This window comes from Drosophila virilis, chromosome 5 (assembly GCF_030788295.1).
Source record: "Drosophila virilis strain 15010-1051.87 chromosome 5, Dvir_AGI_RSII-ME, whole genome shotgun sequence".
NCBI classification, from domain to species: Eukaryota; Metazoa; Arthropoda; class Insecta; order Diptera; family Drosophilidae; genus Drosophila; species Drosophila virilis.
This window is the reverse complement of record NC_091547.1, coordinates 18,525,547-18,541,334: the sequence shown is the minus strand read 5'-3', so window position 1 is coordinate 18,541,334 and position 15,788 is coordinate 18,525,547. Positions and strand designations below refer to the sequence as shown.

The 15,788-nt window shown below is 39.6% G+C and overlaps 1 protein-coding gene and 1 long non-coding RNA gene across 7 annotated transcripts in view; one reads left to right on the top strand and one right to left on the bottom strand.

The window, feature by feature from the left end:
- mbl (muscleblind) overlaps positions 1 to 15,788 on the top strand; it is a 212,549-nt gene continuing 196,761 nt past the window's right edge. Inside the window, exons 1-3 of one of the 2 annotated variants that reach the window (XM_070210415.1) lie at positions 1 to 499; positions 2,204 to 2,371; positions 4,202 to 4,228. The gene's annotated coding sequence lies outside the window, so the exon portion shown is untranslated. The remainder of the gene's footprint in view (positions 500 to 2,203; positions 2,372 to 4,201; positions 4,229 to 15,788) is intronic. The other variant, XM_070210416.1, reaches the window with a different exon arrangement.
- On the bottom strand, positions 11,579 to 13,577 carry LOC26531772 (uncharacterized). 5 transcript variants are annotated; one of them, XR_011417017.1, is made up of 7 exons: positions 13,383 to 13,577; positions 13,234 to 13,322; positions 13,014 to 13,176; positions 12,612 to 12,955; positions 12,455 to 12,552; positions 12,303 to 12,374; positions 11,579 to 12,024 (listed from the first exon to the last, which is right to left on the bottom strand). It is a non-coding gene; the product is annotated as an uncharacterized lncRNA (long non-coding RNA). The 5 variants fall into 5 exon arrangements; XR_001450253.3 differs by having other exon boundaries at positions 11,579 to 12,374; positions 13,383 to 13,576; XR_001450254.3 differs by having other exon boundaries at positions 11,579 to 12,374; positions 12,455 to 12,547; positions 13,383 to 13,576.

Sequence of the window (15,788 nt, the reverse complement as noted above, 5' to 3'; positions counted from 1 at the left end):
GACATTCTCCACGTACGGTTCTCGTTCTCGCTGCTGCGTCGCCTCTGTTCGACGCTATCGTCGTCGCCGTTAGTTGCCGTTAGTTTGTTTGTTGTCGTCGCGCTTTCAACTTCGTCGCCCCGTAGCTGCCGCAGCCCAAAAATCAGCCAACAGACTTTTATAATTTTTTGCCTGTCGCTGCTGTAGCTCGCGTCCGTTTACCGTTTCAATTCCAGCGCTAAGTCGCTGGCGCAGGCGATTCGCTCGCGTTTTATTTGCGCGCGCGTTTTTTTCTTGCCCAGCTCGCGATCTTTTGCCCGCGGCTTATCGACGGATCGAGCCAGCGATTAATTCTGTTATCACATCGGTCGATCAAAACATTCAAGAATACCGATATATTTGGACTTTTGTGCGTGACCAATTAAAGAACTTGCTGCAGAACATAACGGAACTTAACAGTGTGAAAAAATACGTAGTTAAAAACTCAAAATAAACATATTTATTATAGGCTATATAAAAGGTATTGGACATTAGGAAATTAAAAAAAAAAAATTAAGGTTCAAATGTAACATTATAAAATATATTAACATTTATTTGTATTAATTTGTAAACCTTCTTTGAAGTAATTTAATTTAATTTAATTCTTCTTTCTTTTATTATTATGTTGTTTCTTATGTCTTAAACTAATATAAAAATATTTTAAATATGTTGGTCATTGCTTGAATTTTATTGTATCTTACTTTATTTTCTAGGCAGTAACAATTATTTGGTTAATTTAGTTATTAATCGCAGATTGTTTTAAAGATATTTATAGAGCTCTTATGGAATATTAGTTTCATTAAAAATATGTGAGTTTATTTAAGTCAATTAATTAGCTAGTTTTTAATCATTTCAATTTAAAGCGAATTATTGTTACCTTTAGTTAATATATTTAAATTTACTAATATAGGAAGTTTCGAAAATATGTTTTTATAAAAATTTACTATTATATAGTATATAATTTAGTATTATTAATATAACTGTTAATAAGTTTTTTCTCTTAATTCACATAGAATTATTTATTTTAAGTTTTTTTTTAAGTTGTTTTTCTTTTGTGAACAAAGTATTTATTTTAAACATTTACAGTGCTGTTTTGCTTAGAAATATTTTACCAAAATTGTGCTCAAGTCGAATTTCCTAAACATAACATTAAGGTTTTTTATATTCTAAAAAAGTTCTTTGTTGTATTTAGAATGGGAAATGAACCTTAAGTTCCATTTGTAAGAGATCGAAAGTTAATACTTCCATTTTCATATTCAACATAACAGGAATACTTTATGCAGTGCAGAACATCCGATAATCGCAGCTTATTTGCATTAAGTTTTGTCTTTAATTCACTGCAACATTTCGAGCTGCAACAAAGACGGAGTCAACATTGTGCCCCGCCTGGCCCCTCGCTGCCCCCCGCTGCCCAATGCCAAAACAAACTTGGCCGACAACAAAATGCCAGCAGTTGCGCTTCCCGAAGTTCCAATCCAAATGCTGATGCTGATGCTGTTGCTGTTGCCACCGACTGGCAACGGGAACGTGTACGGGTCCTGCTCCTAGTCCAAGTCCGGGTCCGGGTCCGGGTCGTGCGACGTTGTTGCTTGCATTTTGGTACCAAATATCGTAACCGAAACCACAACATTCGACGTCAATCAGCAAAGCAGATTTCAATAGCTGCCCCTGAGCGAGTGCGGTGGCGGGTGGTGCGGCGGGGAGGGGTGGTGGGGTTGTACCCAAAAACTTGTTTGTTGTTGGCCCATTGTTGTTGTTCGACAACATTCGCACTGCCGCCGGCCCTGCTGCCCGTCGAGATTGTTGTAGCCGTTGTTGTCGAAACATGTTGCCACTTGAATTTGTTGCCTTTGATGGCGGCAGCGGCTCCTTCGACGTGCTGCCGCCTGCTGTGCGCCCTGTGCGCCCTGTGCACCCTGTGCTCCCCCGTTTCCGGGCAGCTAAGCCAGCCAAAGATTTGGCTGCTGAACTTGGCCCAACTTCTTGAGTTCGATTTTTGCCTTAGCTAAATCCTTTTGCCTTTAAATTTGTAACAAATTTTCTACGATTCGCGCATAAGTTGTATCTTCACAGTTTGGTTTCTCTTTGCAGCCATATATTTTATATTTTGCTTAACAATTTAGAGAAGGTTTTTTTTAATGTTTTACCTTTTATGTTAGCCTTAACAGAATAATTTCTTTTTCAGCTAAAGTTGTGAATTTCGTGAAACTAATCAAACAATAAGTTGAAACAAAAGAACCAGACTAAAAGTGTAGAAAAAGAGCTAATTTCCCAGTGTTGAAAAACGAAAACATATATCAAACTAAACACATTTTACTCTCAACTCAATTAAACGCGTTGGCCTCTATAAAAAGTAAGCATAAATATAAAATTATTTAAAATCTGAACATTTTCTTTAGCCAGTTTTCATAGGTAAAACAAATCGACATGAGTTGCTCAAAATAATTTTCTTTCGTTTTTTTTCGTTTTGTAAACTTTTTATGTGCCCACATAAAGCGATTTTGTTTAACTAATGACTCTGGTTATTGCATCTATCGGCATAGTCAGCTACCTTTAGTCGAAATTTCAAGCCATGCATTGATTTAACTCGTTTCTTTATGGACTGGAAGACGCCTCCTGTGTAAATGAACACAGCACAGGTGGAAAATGTAGCAACTGTTCAGGTAGTTATATCTTATATAAATCGTCAGATAGTTTGATGCCGCCTGAGTTAAGCTATTAGCTCATAAATTATGCCGACTGTGACGGAGTTGGTAATTAATAGGCGCCGATGCTGCCGCTGTCTGCCTCAGAGCGGAGGCCCACTTGACCAGCTCCGTCGCCCGGTTTTCACTTGGACGAACTACTTCATTTTTTTTTTGTAGTTCCGCGAGGCGTTCATGAAACATAAACAAATGTTATTAATAGCACAGTGCTTTGGCCAGATAGCATGTGATATCGGATATCCTTTAGTCGGTTCACATAACTCCCAACCTAAAGTCGAACATGTTACACATTGCTTGCAATGAAAAAGAAATTGTAGGAAATTATGTAAAAAGCGTAAGTGCATTTTATGTGAATGGCAATAAAGAAAACGATACCAAATCTAGTTTACTTTCCCTAAAGTTCACATGCAGCGGATATAATGGTCGACAAATAGATTTCCATATTGTCTATGAGATTAATGAATAATAATGAAGATTTGATTAGCAAGCAAATCATGGTCTTCGGCTGAGACAGTTTTACATCCATAATAAGGCCAGAGATTCAAATCAGGACCCTCGTTGCACCAAGGACTGCTCTTTAAATTTACCAAACTATAACATTTGTATATAATAATAGTAGATAATGCTCATTTTATACACTTGCCGGGCAGAAACTTTGAAAGCACCTTCAAATGCCTTGAGCTAAAAGCAACTTCAAAGTATTTTGTGCTTTAAATATTTCAAATTTATGTATGCAAACTTTTTATAAATAACTCTAGTCATATAAATAAATGCTTTCAAGGCATCTGAAAAACGAAAAATCAAAAATATCCGAAGCTTAAAGGGCATCCTTTGGTAGCTTATTCTTAGCTCGTTTTGGCCAATGTTTTCGGGCAATTATCGAACACTGGCTAATTAAATATAATTTTGTGGCTAACAATAAAGACAAGTTTCCTTATTTGCCTTTTTAAAGCTGCTTTTGGCCTGTTAATCAGCTGCAAATGCTTCACATATCGTAAATCAAACTTTCAAATTGTTGTTTTACACATTAAAAGTCAGCTTAATTTATTGCCATATATCCAGTAGCTGAATTTTCACTTTGTTGCCAACACTATTATTATCGGACAGTTAAATGACACACCCAGCCCACAACTGTCTGAGAAAACTCCTCAAATCAAACAGCATATAAAAAATGAAAAACTTAAAAAATTGAGGGAAAAAATAACGAAAAGCTGAAAAAAAGGCAACATTTTGCTGAAAGCTTGTTTCCTGCAGTTGCCGATCCGTCAACGGGTTCGACTCTTAATAGGGAAATAATTAAAGTCTGGTTTCGAGACAAGAAACGCGACCATTTGGCGGCTACGCGGGCTGCTTACCTGATGAATAATGATATAGGGGCTCGATTGTGACACAGTTTGAATTTGCGTTTGCATTTTACTTTTATCTCTATTTAACACACACTCCCCCTCTCTCTCTCTCTCTCTCGCACTCTCTTTCAGCTCCCCTGGCCGCGTCCTGTTGCTCAGGTAAGTTCCGATTAGCTTGTGATAATTCTCTATCCAACTCTGGCACATTCACCCCTATCAGCGCCATACAAAGGCTGCTTGAACAAAAAAAAAAAAAAAAAAAATATGGTAAAAAATCATTGGGAAAAAGGGAATCCAAATGCACTATGCGCTTTTATGAGAAATGATTTGCGATTTGTGTGCATTCGTTTGAGTTTTATAGACGTTTCATTACCAGGCAACAATTTCCCCAGTGGCTGTTTGTGCATCGTAAAAAAAGCTCGATTTTCTTTCTTTTTTTTTTTTGTTTTTTAAATGAAAATGCATGGAAAATTGCTGCAACTAACTGGCAGTGAGCGCAATGTGTGGCCAGAGTAGGGTCGGGGGTCGGGCCGGGCCGCATAACACCGTTTGATATTTGCATGCGTTTTTAGTGCGCACTGGATTTTTAATGCATTGCACAGCACTGACAATGTTGCCATTGAATTGCCATTGATTACAGCTCAAACTTTGTAACTCTGCGCTTGTGTTGCAGATTAAAGACCGATTGGAATTTAGTTTCCAATGCGAGAGTGTAAAATTGGCTGCAATGGTGAGCACCTAAATAAAACAAAAAACCGGGCAAATGTGATTGAACGTTATTTAAAGGAAAAAGACACAAATGCAAACATAATTAAGCTAATGATGATAATGCTGATTAGTGCAGAAAACAAATTGTATACAAATATGATGCGTTTTTGAGTAACACATTTTAATTACCTTAATTACTTTTCCAATGAGGCTTAATAAAACTTAAGTAGACTTTAAATTTAAACAGGCAGAGCAAACTAATTGAGAGGTCAAAAACTTTATATATATATATATCCAAGCCGATGCGGCGTTGAATATAGCCGATCTTTCATTAACATATGCCTCAAAATGCCAGCACACAGGCCGGCCGAATTGAGTACGGCTCCTTCAAGGATATGGGTCGCTGTTCGTGTCAAGTGTTGTCTCCGCAAGTGTTTGTGCAACCTGAACAGCAGCCGGGGGAGGGCGAGCAACCCCCGAAAATGTTGCAGGGCACGCGTGCACACGCCGGGAGACAAAGCGCAAATGTCACGTTATCCTTGTGAAAGGACATAGACCATGGTGCAGAGTGCAAAAGTGCGCTCAATGTCTTTTCAATTGCATTTAAAATGCAGCAATTAAACCGCAATTTCTATAAAAAATTACGCCTCAAATACGAGAAAGAAAACAATTAAGGCGTGTAAGCAAGGAGCCAGCTGCCAGCTGCCAGCTGCCAGGAGCGAGCGGCAGCCAGGACGAGCTACGGAGGCCATGACAACAATTACGAGATCCATTTAACTTTGGCAGGATGCGAAGAATGTGAATGCGACACATGTCGCAAAACGTAGCGGGAGACGGCGAAAGGCGTCGTCGACGGCGACGGCGACGGCGACGGCGAAGTCAACAAAACTGGCGACATGCCGACTAACACACACACACACACACACAAACACACTTGCTAAGAGACATTCGCATTCATGTCCTGCGTTAAAAAGTCACAAAAAAGTGAAATAATAATATAAAAAGGGGCGAAAAACTTGAATGTCGCCTCGCTAAAAGCGCACAAATCTTGGCAAACGTTGCAAATATGAAGCGGGGCGAGTCCTGCCAGCGCAGACAATCCACACACAGGATGTTTTTGCGCTCATTATGCGCCAGCTGCAGTATATGTGTGTGTGTGTGTGTGTGTGTGGGTGTTGTGTGTGTGATTGTGTGCTTTGTTGCGCCTTGACATAAACATAAAGTTAAAGAAACGAAACGCAGTGCAATGCAGCGTATCGCAAAAAACTACCGACTACAGCATACCCTACAAAAACGACTGTATTTATGACCTACATATAACTTCCATTTAGTTTAGATCCAGTTCTATTTAGTTCGAAGTTTCTTTCAGCTGATTTTTAGCTATTCTTTAGTAAATAATACATAATTACATATAGTAAACTATACTATTGGATTTATATATATTGTAATTATTATTATTATTATGACTTAAATTTTTATTATTTTCGCTGCTTTGCTTCGCTTTGCTTTCTAGATAATGTTACGAATTGTGAATAGAGTATTAAGAGTTCGGCTCTGCCAATGCAGTTTTACTTTCCTTTGGTATGTAAATAAATAAAAGTGATGTATGCGTCTGCAGCTGCATATATGAATGAAATGTGTGTGTGTGTGTGTGTTTGTTTGTTGTGCTTGCAGGTGCTTGTGTGTGTGTTTGTGTGTAATTGAGTTTCACTTGGAGCCCGTCTGACATTGACTTTATTCGGGGCGCTGCTGGCGCAAAGACAAATAGGCGCAAACAGACAGTGGGACAGCGAGACAATGTGACAGAGAGTTGGACGGACGGATCCTGACTGCGGAAAGGCTCACATTTTATTTGTTGAAGTGCAAGAAAAGCAGAAGTCAAAAAGGGCTTAATGCACTTAAGAATTATGCGAGGCATGAGCGAAATAAAGCAAAGGAAGAACAGAAGATATTGTCAACAAGCTCTAGAGTATGTGTATGTATATGGATGGGTTGTATTCTGGATTGCAGCTGTTTGAGCTCTGCAATTATAATGCATTCCAACTTAATCCTTGAGCGAAGGATTTGAGGTAAATTGAATTTTGAAAGCTTTTGTCGTTTGATAGTTCGCATAAAAGCCAACAGTATTTTCCTAAGAAACATAGAACTGCACATCATTTTTGATTCAAAGATAAACAAATAATAGTTGTACATAAAACATTGTATACAAAATAAAATTTTAAGATATATGCTAGGACTTGAAACCCCAATCCTCGTTTAATAAAAGTAATCACTAAGTATTGCATTAGCAATTTGTATAAAGAAATTCGTGTAATATAAATAATTGCAATCCTTAAATCAAATACAGTTCACATAGATATGCACTTACATATAGTTTCCAAACACTTGACTCGCAACGTAACAAATTGACACAGTTTGTAACACTGGTTGGGCGATTAAGGCCACAGAGCATCCACTAATATGGCAGGATTAAGACCATGAAAAATACTTGCATAATTGTCAAGTTATGTGCGTTGAACAGCAGCTACTGTCAAATACGATTAATAAGCCCGCAAAACAGGCACACGCACACTCACTCACTCACACACATATAGGCACTGCACTACATGAGTGTTGCAAAAGAGCCACAAACTCCACACAATACAAACACCATGCACACAATAATGCGACAATGGGCATGAGCGGGACAGACTGTGCTCGAACGTTGGCATTTTTGGGCTGGCAGAATACTGAATACTAAAACTGAATAAGTGAATCAATGAAGTGAATAGTGATTAAATGCGAGTGTGTGCGAATGAGCCTGCCAGAGCTTCGCCAGAGCTCTTTGCTCCCCTTTGACTGAGTCCACTTGCATTTGTGTGGGCTCAGCTTGTGAGCGTTTTGTGTGCGATTATCGATGCATTTTGGCAATACCACATTCCACATCCCCATTGATGTATGCTATCAAGAGTATCGATACGTTGAATTTACGGCCATTTGCTTAAATTTCCATAATATTTGATGAATTGTCCTATGACGATTTGCCATCTAACATATTACAGGTCACAATGTCATTGTTTTTTTTTTGTGTAATTTTGCGCTATATAATATTTGTATGCTCTACATTAGTAAATTTCTGCACGTATGGTAAAAATGATCTGCTCAAAAGATCCACACATACTGAAAAAACTGATATTCTAGCCACAGCTTTAGAGTTTTGTGACAGTTCTAGAGTCATAAAACCAGTTCCCATTCTGTGGCAAATTGCTTTCTTTCTCTTTTGTCTATTGAGTTCTCTACTTAGTTAGTAAATATTTGTTCTTTTCGATAAGCTGCAAATTAATATAATTCCTACTTGAGTCTCTATTTTCTTCTTCGCAGCCATTTATATGTGGCATTAGTTAGAATGCTTCGATGGGTTTTTGGCGGTTTTCAGTCTGTTGTCTGGCTAATTTCGCATCGCTAATGTCACCAGTTGCTGGGCTGCATCAGTTTGCATCAATCCGCATCAGTTTGGCTCAGTGGTGCAGCAGCCTGGCCAACATGTAGACGCAGCAGACGTCAGCATGTTCCTGTACCCGACACGTCATCTGCCGCCACCCACTGCGCCCCGCTTCCTCGGCGCTCGGCGCTGCTCTCTCGTGTCGCTGCACTCACTCGTGCATACATGAAAGTCAATTAAGCGTATTAAGTGCAACTGTGTGCGTGTGTGTGTGTGTGTGTATGTTTTGCTGTTGCTGTGCTTATCATGACATTTCTTGGCATTGGCATCAAACAACAAACGTTCCACCACATTCGCAGCACCACCCCCATTCGATGCATGTCGCTTAAAATGGGCTTCCCTTTTAACTCATGCAACCCTTTTGGGCATCGGTGTGTGGGTGGCAGGGGTTACGCGACAATTTCTCGCATTCGATTGTGCCCGAATGTGTGTGAATGTATGTGTGTGTGTGGGTGGGGAAGGGAAGGATTGGCAGAGCGGTGTGTGTGAAATGTTTGCGGCTGATTGCGGTTCTTAATTTGCTTTAAGATATTGTACTTTGGTTTTGTCATCCCGTTTTCATATGAAAAGTGCTTTACACTGAGCAAAAAATTTAACCACATGCATATTTTTAACTCCGCTTGCGTAAATTTTACATTACTGGAATTACGATCAAACCGAGCCTTATCTTAGACATTCATGTATTTCCAAATATGTATATTTAAATAAATTGGGATTGTTGAACTTTTCTTCTTCTTCTTAACTTGCTAAGAACAGCTCCATATTATGGATGGACAAATATTATGTCATTCTCGTTGGTTTGTCATGCTTTTGCGAATTGAATAATATAATTTGTGACAGTTGCAACATGCACTGTCCTTAGACAAAAGCTGATTCAAGCAATCGTATTTACATATCTCAGTTGTCTTAGAACTCTGTTGCTGCTGTTGCTGCTGTTGCTGCTGCTGGGTTAGACAACATTACGCATACGCAATGTTGTACGGGCAACGCCTGCAACGTTTGTTGCACTGCCTCAGCATGCAGGATAAGCTGCTCGCATGGGATACAGTTGCTGCTGCTGTTGTTGCACCCCTTAGAGATGGCACATGTCAGCTTCCTGCCCGTGCTCCCTCGCCCTGGGGTCGCGCCTTTTCGAGTGTTAATTGTCGTATGCAAATTTTTGCGCATCCACAAAATGTAACAAAACACGATTTTGAAAGATGCAAATTGGGTGTTGCTGTTGCTGTTGCTGTTGATGCTGCTGCTGCTAATGCTACTGTTGCTGTTCCTGAGTCCAGGCAGTGAGTGTCAAAATAAGCTTTAAATTACGACGTTGTTGCCGCTCCAGGCTGCAGGCAGCAGGCAGCAGGCACCAGGCTCAGCACCAGCCAGAAACGTGCGGCGTAATTTGCAACTGACAAGAGTGAAAGTTATGCGAAGGGGCTGCAAAAAGTGGCACGGCCAGGGCTACAGCCCGCATTGCCGACCGCACGTCCGCCTGCAAGCTATAACAAAATGTCACTTTTGGCCAGGATGCGCCGGTGGACCTGGGGGGCTGAGGGGTTGGGGCAAGCTGGACTCGACTGGCTAGGACATGCCGCATGCGTGATTCTGACATTTGATTAGGTTGCCTTTGTCGAAATGTTAATTTGTCTATTGAAGGTGGCAGGACACTAGACCTTGCACTCACGCTCTGTCCCTTTCTCCCCCTCTCTCTCTCTCTCTCTCTCTCTCTCTCTCTCTCTCTCTCTCTGTCGCTCTCCATCGCTTTCTTCCGCTCTGTGTCTAGCCTCTTGCCTCAAATTGCGGCGTATTGTTTAGTGGCAGCTTAGTCGAAACTCTCAGATAATTATCGATTTTTGCAGCAATTTGAAATGCCAAGTGCTTGCCACATGCCACACGCCGCACAAGACAGCTGCAGCTGAATGGCAAATAATAAAACAAACACGAGTAAATTTCAATTTCAAATGCGAAGCGTCATTTGCAAATTAAGACAAATTGCGGCTCAGCATTTACTTAAGGCAATCTCACTTATTACAAAATTGACAAAAGACAAACGCATAATTGCCATATAATAATCATAATCCGCACAAAGCAAACACGTTCGGGCCCCCCCGTTCAAATTTCAACAGACGTCTGCAATGCATAACACCAAGCACACGCACACACACACACACACACACGAACACACGAACACTCAGGCAAAGACATTCAAATACAGCCCACAAACTTGTCTGGGCTTCTTCTTTAACTTGGCCACTAATTAAGAAGACAAACTGTGAGCTGTGCACACATATCTACAAATATACATATATATATATATGTATATATAAGTATGTGTATATTTTCAAGGATTGCCAATCTGGCTGGACTCTTTACTATGCAGCTGCTCCAACCATAGTTGGGTATGACATAGTTTCCACTGTCTCTGGCCACAATTGAAGTTCATTTAAAACACTTGATTCAAGCAATTAAGCCTTAGCATTGGCTAGTATTTACATATTTATGTTTGTGTATTATGACTCCTGCTTGTTGGGATCAAAATTGTCTCTACGAAGCAGAAGCATTTCGATAGATTATATTAAATATTCATATAAACGGTCTTAAATCGTATATTATAGAATGCGGATTGCGAAAACTTATCAAAAATCGATATAGCCTTTAATCAAGCCATGTCAGAGTTTTGATATATTAACGATATTGAAACCGATTCCAAATGGTTATAGCTGATGCCATTAATATTCGATTTATCTTGGAGCTATAAGCTGCCTATAAGTTTTTGACACGATCTCAGAAGAAATTTTCAGATAAAGAATATCATTCCCAACAAATTCCTAAATTATTTAATCTCTGCTGCTTAAATGTTGTAGAAAGCCCCGCAAATCTAAATAAGCATGTTTTTATTCATAATTCTCTTATAAAGGTGTAATTTAATTCAAAAATATATTGATTTGTTTACTTTTTTATATATATTTTGCTAATTTAAAAATCTGTTTTCCTGTTACTCTATGTTAACATCCTTAATCAGAGTGACAAGAAATATGTTTGACGATTGCAATTAGTTAACCATATTCTCGCAGACATTGTGCCTAATTCCTCGATAATATTAAAAATAACTAATCCTTTGTCATCGAAACTGCGCCCAGTCACAACATAACTCAACACTTAACAAATTGCTTTTAGACTTGTATGTGTGCGTATAAGAACTTAAATAGGCAACCTGTAGCAGGTCTTCGTATTTGTGATTAATTATACAGGCGCTCAATTTGAAAACGAAACAAATTTCGAAAATTGCCGCCCAATTTGCAGTTTTATCACAAACAATTGGCTTTTTTGTGGTCTTATTTTAAATTTTATTAGACAGCGTGTTGTTGTTGTTTTGTTGTATTGCCACAAAAAGTGCTTGCAGTCATAAAGTGAACACATAGACCAAAGCAAAAGCACAAACACACACACACACACACCCACACACCCATACATAAATTCAGTGTCAGGCCCTAAGGCAATCGTATGCCACCGCCCACAATTGCCATATCATGCAAGTTTTTCTGTTTTATTATTATTTTATATATATTTTTTTTTCCTCATTTCACCAAAAGTCAAACACGAAAAATTTATTTATGGCGCTGATATGGCAACGCCAGCAAAGTGCAGCTACGCCGGCCATCACGGGGGGCACGGGGGCATGGTCGTCTAGCATTTATGACGGCGTTTAGAATTTTTCAACTGTTGCGCAAGTCATTTTATGAGGCAAACGAGAGCCGAGCTCCCACCAAAATGAGAAAAACTGTAAGGAAAAACGCATAAATTTTATGACTGACTGAGCAGACGAACGGTGCGGGTGGATGACAGGCGAGGAGGGGGGAGTGGATAGGCTGTTGCACTCAAATAACTGTATAGACCGCATTTTCACACAAAAAGTGCGCCGAAATTTTCAACTAAATTATTCATTGAGCGCGCAATTGAGCTGGAAATGTGCACACCATATATATGTGTGTGTGTGTGTTTGAGTGTGTGTGTGTGTGTGCCTTTGTGTGTGTTTGTGTGGTTGGATTGTCTGCTTGCCTGCCGCTGCTAGTTGCCACTGTCTAGGCACGTAGAATTGTCGGCTGTTTGGCTTCCTGGTCGCTGGGGCAACTGAAAATATTAAACAACAACAGATTATAGCCGAAGATTAAATACCCTTGCATTGGATTGCTGGCAAAGATTCGACTCACTGATAAAATGGTGCGCTAATAAAAATCTGTCGGCAGATAAAACTCAAAAGTTACGCAGCAATAGTCCAGGTCAGATAGATTAAAAAAACTAGTCTACACTGCGGGAAATAGGCATTGTAACATATCTCATATGACATGGCCACAGGTAAATAAATACAAAGCTGCATTACGACTTGTTCAGTGCGTTACAAATCTTGTTGCAAATCTGAAATACCAGCTGCAAGTGTAAAATACCGTAGAAGAGTAGAGTAGCGAATAGCAGGCATTGCTGTAACTCTAGTCGTGCATGCCACTCAACCACTTGACTCTTTGTTGCATGCCCCACGCCAGCTCCCCCACACAGATGCAAGGGGAGACAATAAACGAAATTGTTTTGGCACCAGACCCATCCAAGCGAAAGATAGAATAGTCCGCGTTAGAAAGTGTTTTCCAGGCTCGCATTCTCTGCCAATATTGTTGTGCGATATAAATGCAACGCAGCCAATGTGAACACATAGTTGACTATACGAAAAACATTTTTTTTATTTAAAAATGAAGATCGGCTAAAAAAATGACTCACCTGTAAATAATACAGCAATCAGTTGATCTTTCCATGCCTCATAATTAATCGTTGGGTCCCTCTTGTCAATGACGTTGAAAACAACAAGCAACAGATAGGTAATGACAAACACGCCAGAGAATGCGAATGTTACCATATATATCGTCAATGCCAATAAATTGTGCTAAAACTCATGTATTTGAATGAATAGAATTTAAATTTTAGTGAATATGGCCATTACCTGCACGAGTACGTCGATTAGCCAAGCCGATAACAAGAGCATTACAATGAAAAATGTAAGGGAACAGGAAAACTCGATGATTCCTTTACCTAAACAAAATTAAATGAATAAAATCAAAAGATCATTTTGATATCATTAGGCACATATACCGCTCTCTAAAGTAAAGTACAATAGCAGAATTGCGAGAAACATTTGTACGGCAGCTGAAAACCAGCATAGAATGCGGGTTACTGTGCGATTTGGAAATAAACCAAGCCACACACACACACACATTTCAAATTTAAATAATTTTAAAATTTTTGTTTGAAGGCATTTTCCAAGCATGATTTTACGAATTGTTGTCAGTGAAAGTGATTGAGAACTTTGCTTGATCTATCAGAAAACCTTTTTTCTATTCCAACCTTGACAGCTACGATCCTTGCAATTCATTGTTAGTTTCAGGAATATCTTATCGATATGAGATTACTGTCACTCTCATTGAAATATACTATATTACTATCATCATCAACTTTCAATCGAAGCAAATTATTGTTCAAAGATTGAGTTTTCATATTGGCTTTCAACTGAAATTATTTTCTTCACATTGATTCACAGCTATGTTTATATATTGTCAACATCTGAAACTGATATGTAAACAAAAAATAAAAGGCTATTGGTTTTTTAAAGTTTCTTAAATTTGCCAACAATTTCCGCGAAGTACCCAACCAGTCAGATGACAGCACGAGGGTGGATTTCAGCTGCCTAAATGGGTGGCAGGTCTGAGGCTTTGGACGAAACAAAATCTCGCATGCATAAATTAATTAAAGCCTTTTTTGTTGCAAATCAGACAAGGGAATTTGGCACACCTCTCGAGCTGGATATGCGGGCAGCTCCAATGGCAGGGGGCAGCTTAATTGCGTTTGCTAGTTGTCAGGGCTGGGTCCCTTCAGGGAGGGCAGGTAGGGTGTTAACTGACGTGATTTGCTGGGCATTTGTTGTTGGAGCGACCGCAGGCCTTCTGATCAATTTGCTGTACCCTGACAGATTGAGGCAGCAGCAGAAAATGTCATCGTAGCACCGCCTGCCACCCACCGCCTGCCTCCCGCATCCTTGCATCAGCTCATAACTCAGGGCTCAACTCTTTTCAATGCTTGCGAAATGTGCAAAACTCATTTATCACGCTGACCTGCAGCTGCACCAATGGCAATACCACAAAAAGTGCAACAATTTCTGTGGCGCCACTTTCAGTAGCAAAAAAAAAGAGAAGAGAATAAAAAAGTAGCCAAGAGGCAAGCGGCAAGCGGCAAGAAAAATGCTCTGCACATCCCCTTCAGCTCCATCTCCGCCGCCGCGTTCGACAAGCGGCCCTGTTCAGCTCTTGGCTGCCAGAACGCACTCATAAATCATAAAATTCCATGCAGCCCAGCAGCAATAGCAATGACGCCATCGTCATCTTTATAATCGGGCAAGGCGCCTGTCTCTCCCCTGCCTAACCTGCTCCTGAAAAGGAATCGGTTCTGCATTGCTCCTATGTGGGCGTAACCGTTGGACTATGATGTTGCACTTTGTAGCTGGTAAAGTGTGAAATTGCGTTGGCAACGCGAATTGTTTTTTTTTTCTTTTCAATTTTTCTTCTTTATTTTTTTGTTTTAGTCAATAGTCCCTGGCTTCATTTGCCACCCACACAGAAATTATGTGCCGCTGGGTTTACGGCTGGAATCTGTTGAAGTTCCGCTTCTTTAGGCAACGAGTACGTGTGTGAGCTACCTGAAGGCTTTGCGACAGGGGAATGTGCTTGCAACATTTCATAATCAGAAAAATATATAAAGAATTTTATGAGTCAATTTTGGTTTAACTTCAATAACCCATTACTATTACACTGCTCGAAATCCCTGCCTTAAATTTAAATTAATTGCTTTGACCTTTCGCTGTTTCATTCGGGTTGTGGAAACGAGCCTTTGGTTTGAACCTTGCATCTCACACTGTATTAATTTTTCAATAGAACAAATCTATTTATTATAAATTAAATTTGTTATATATATTATTTGTTTAATGAGGACTCGTCTAAGTCTTCCAACTCCGCCTAAAATATAAACATTGAAGCTGCTACACGACCAAAGTTCGTTTGATTTTAGCTTTTTAAGAATCCAAGCATTACAAGAAACTTGAAGCGAACCTTCTGGTAATCCCAATACCCAACTCAAAGTGGCGACTTACTAATTTTACAATTTATTTACACATTTTGTGCAAAATGAACGCACAAATAAATCAATTAGCACACACACAAATACAAACCAATACAAGCTCCATTTCAGCTTGAGTCACACCTGAGCAAGGTTCCAGAACCCGAACTGAAGCCGAAGCCGAACCCAAATGTGAGCATAAACTGTTGTCCTGTTTGCTGTGGCAGACGCGGCGGCTAATTGATATAAACGACTGTCTCCTACGGTTTGTAATGCCAGCTGAATGCTGAAAAACCTGCACAGCTTTCACTGACTTTGCCTTTATTAAAATTTATGCGATGCCACAATGAAAGTTGCATGTTTTTTTTTTAAACTTTAATTTTGTGCTTTTTA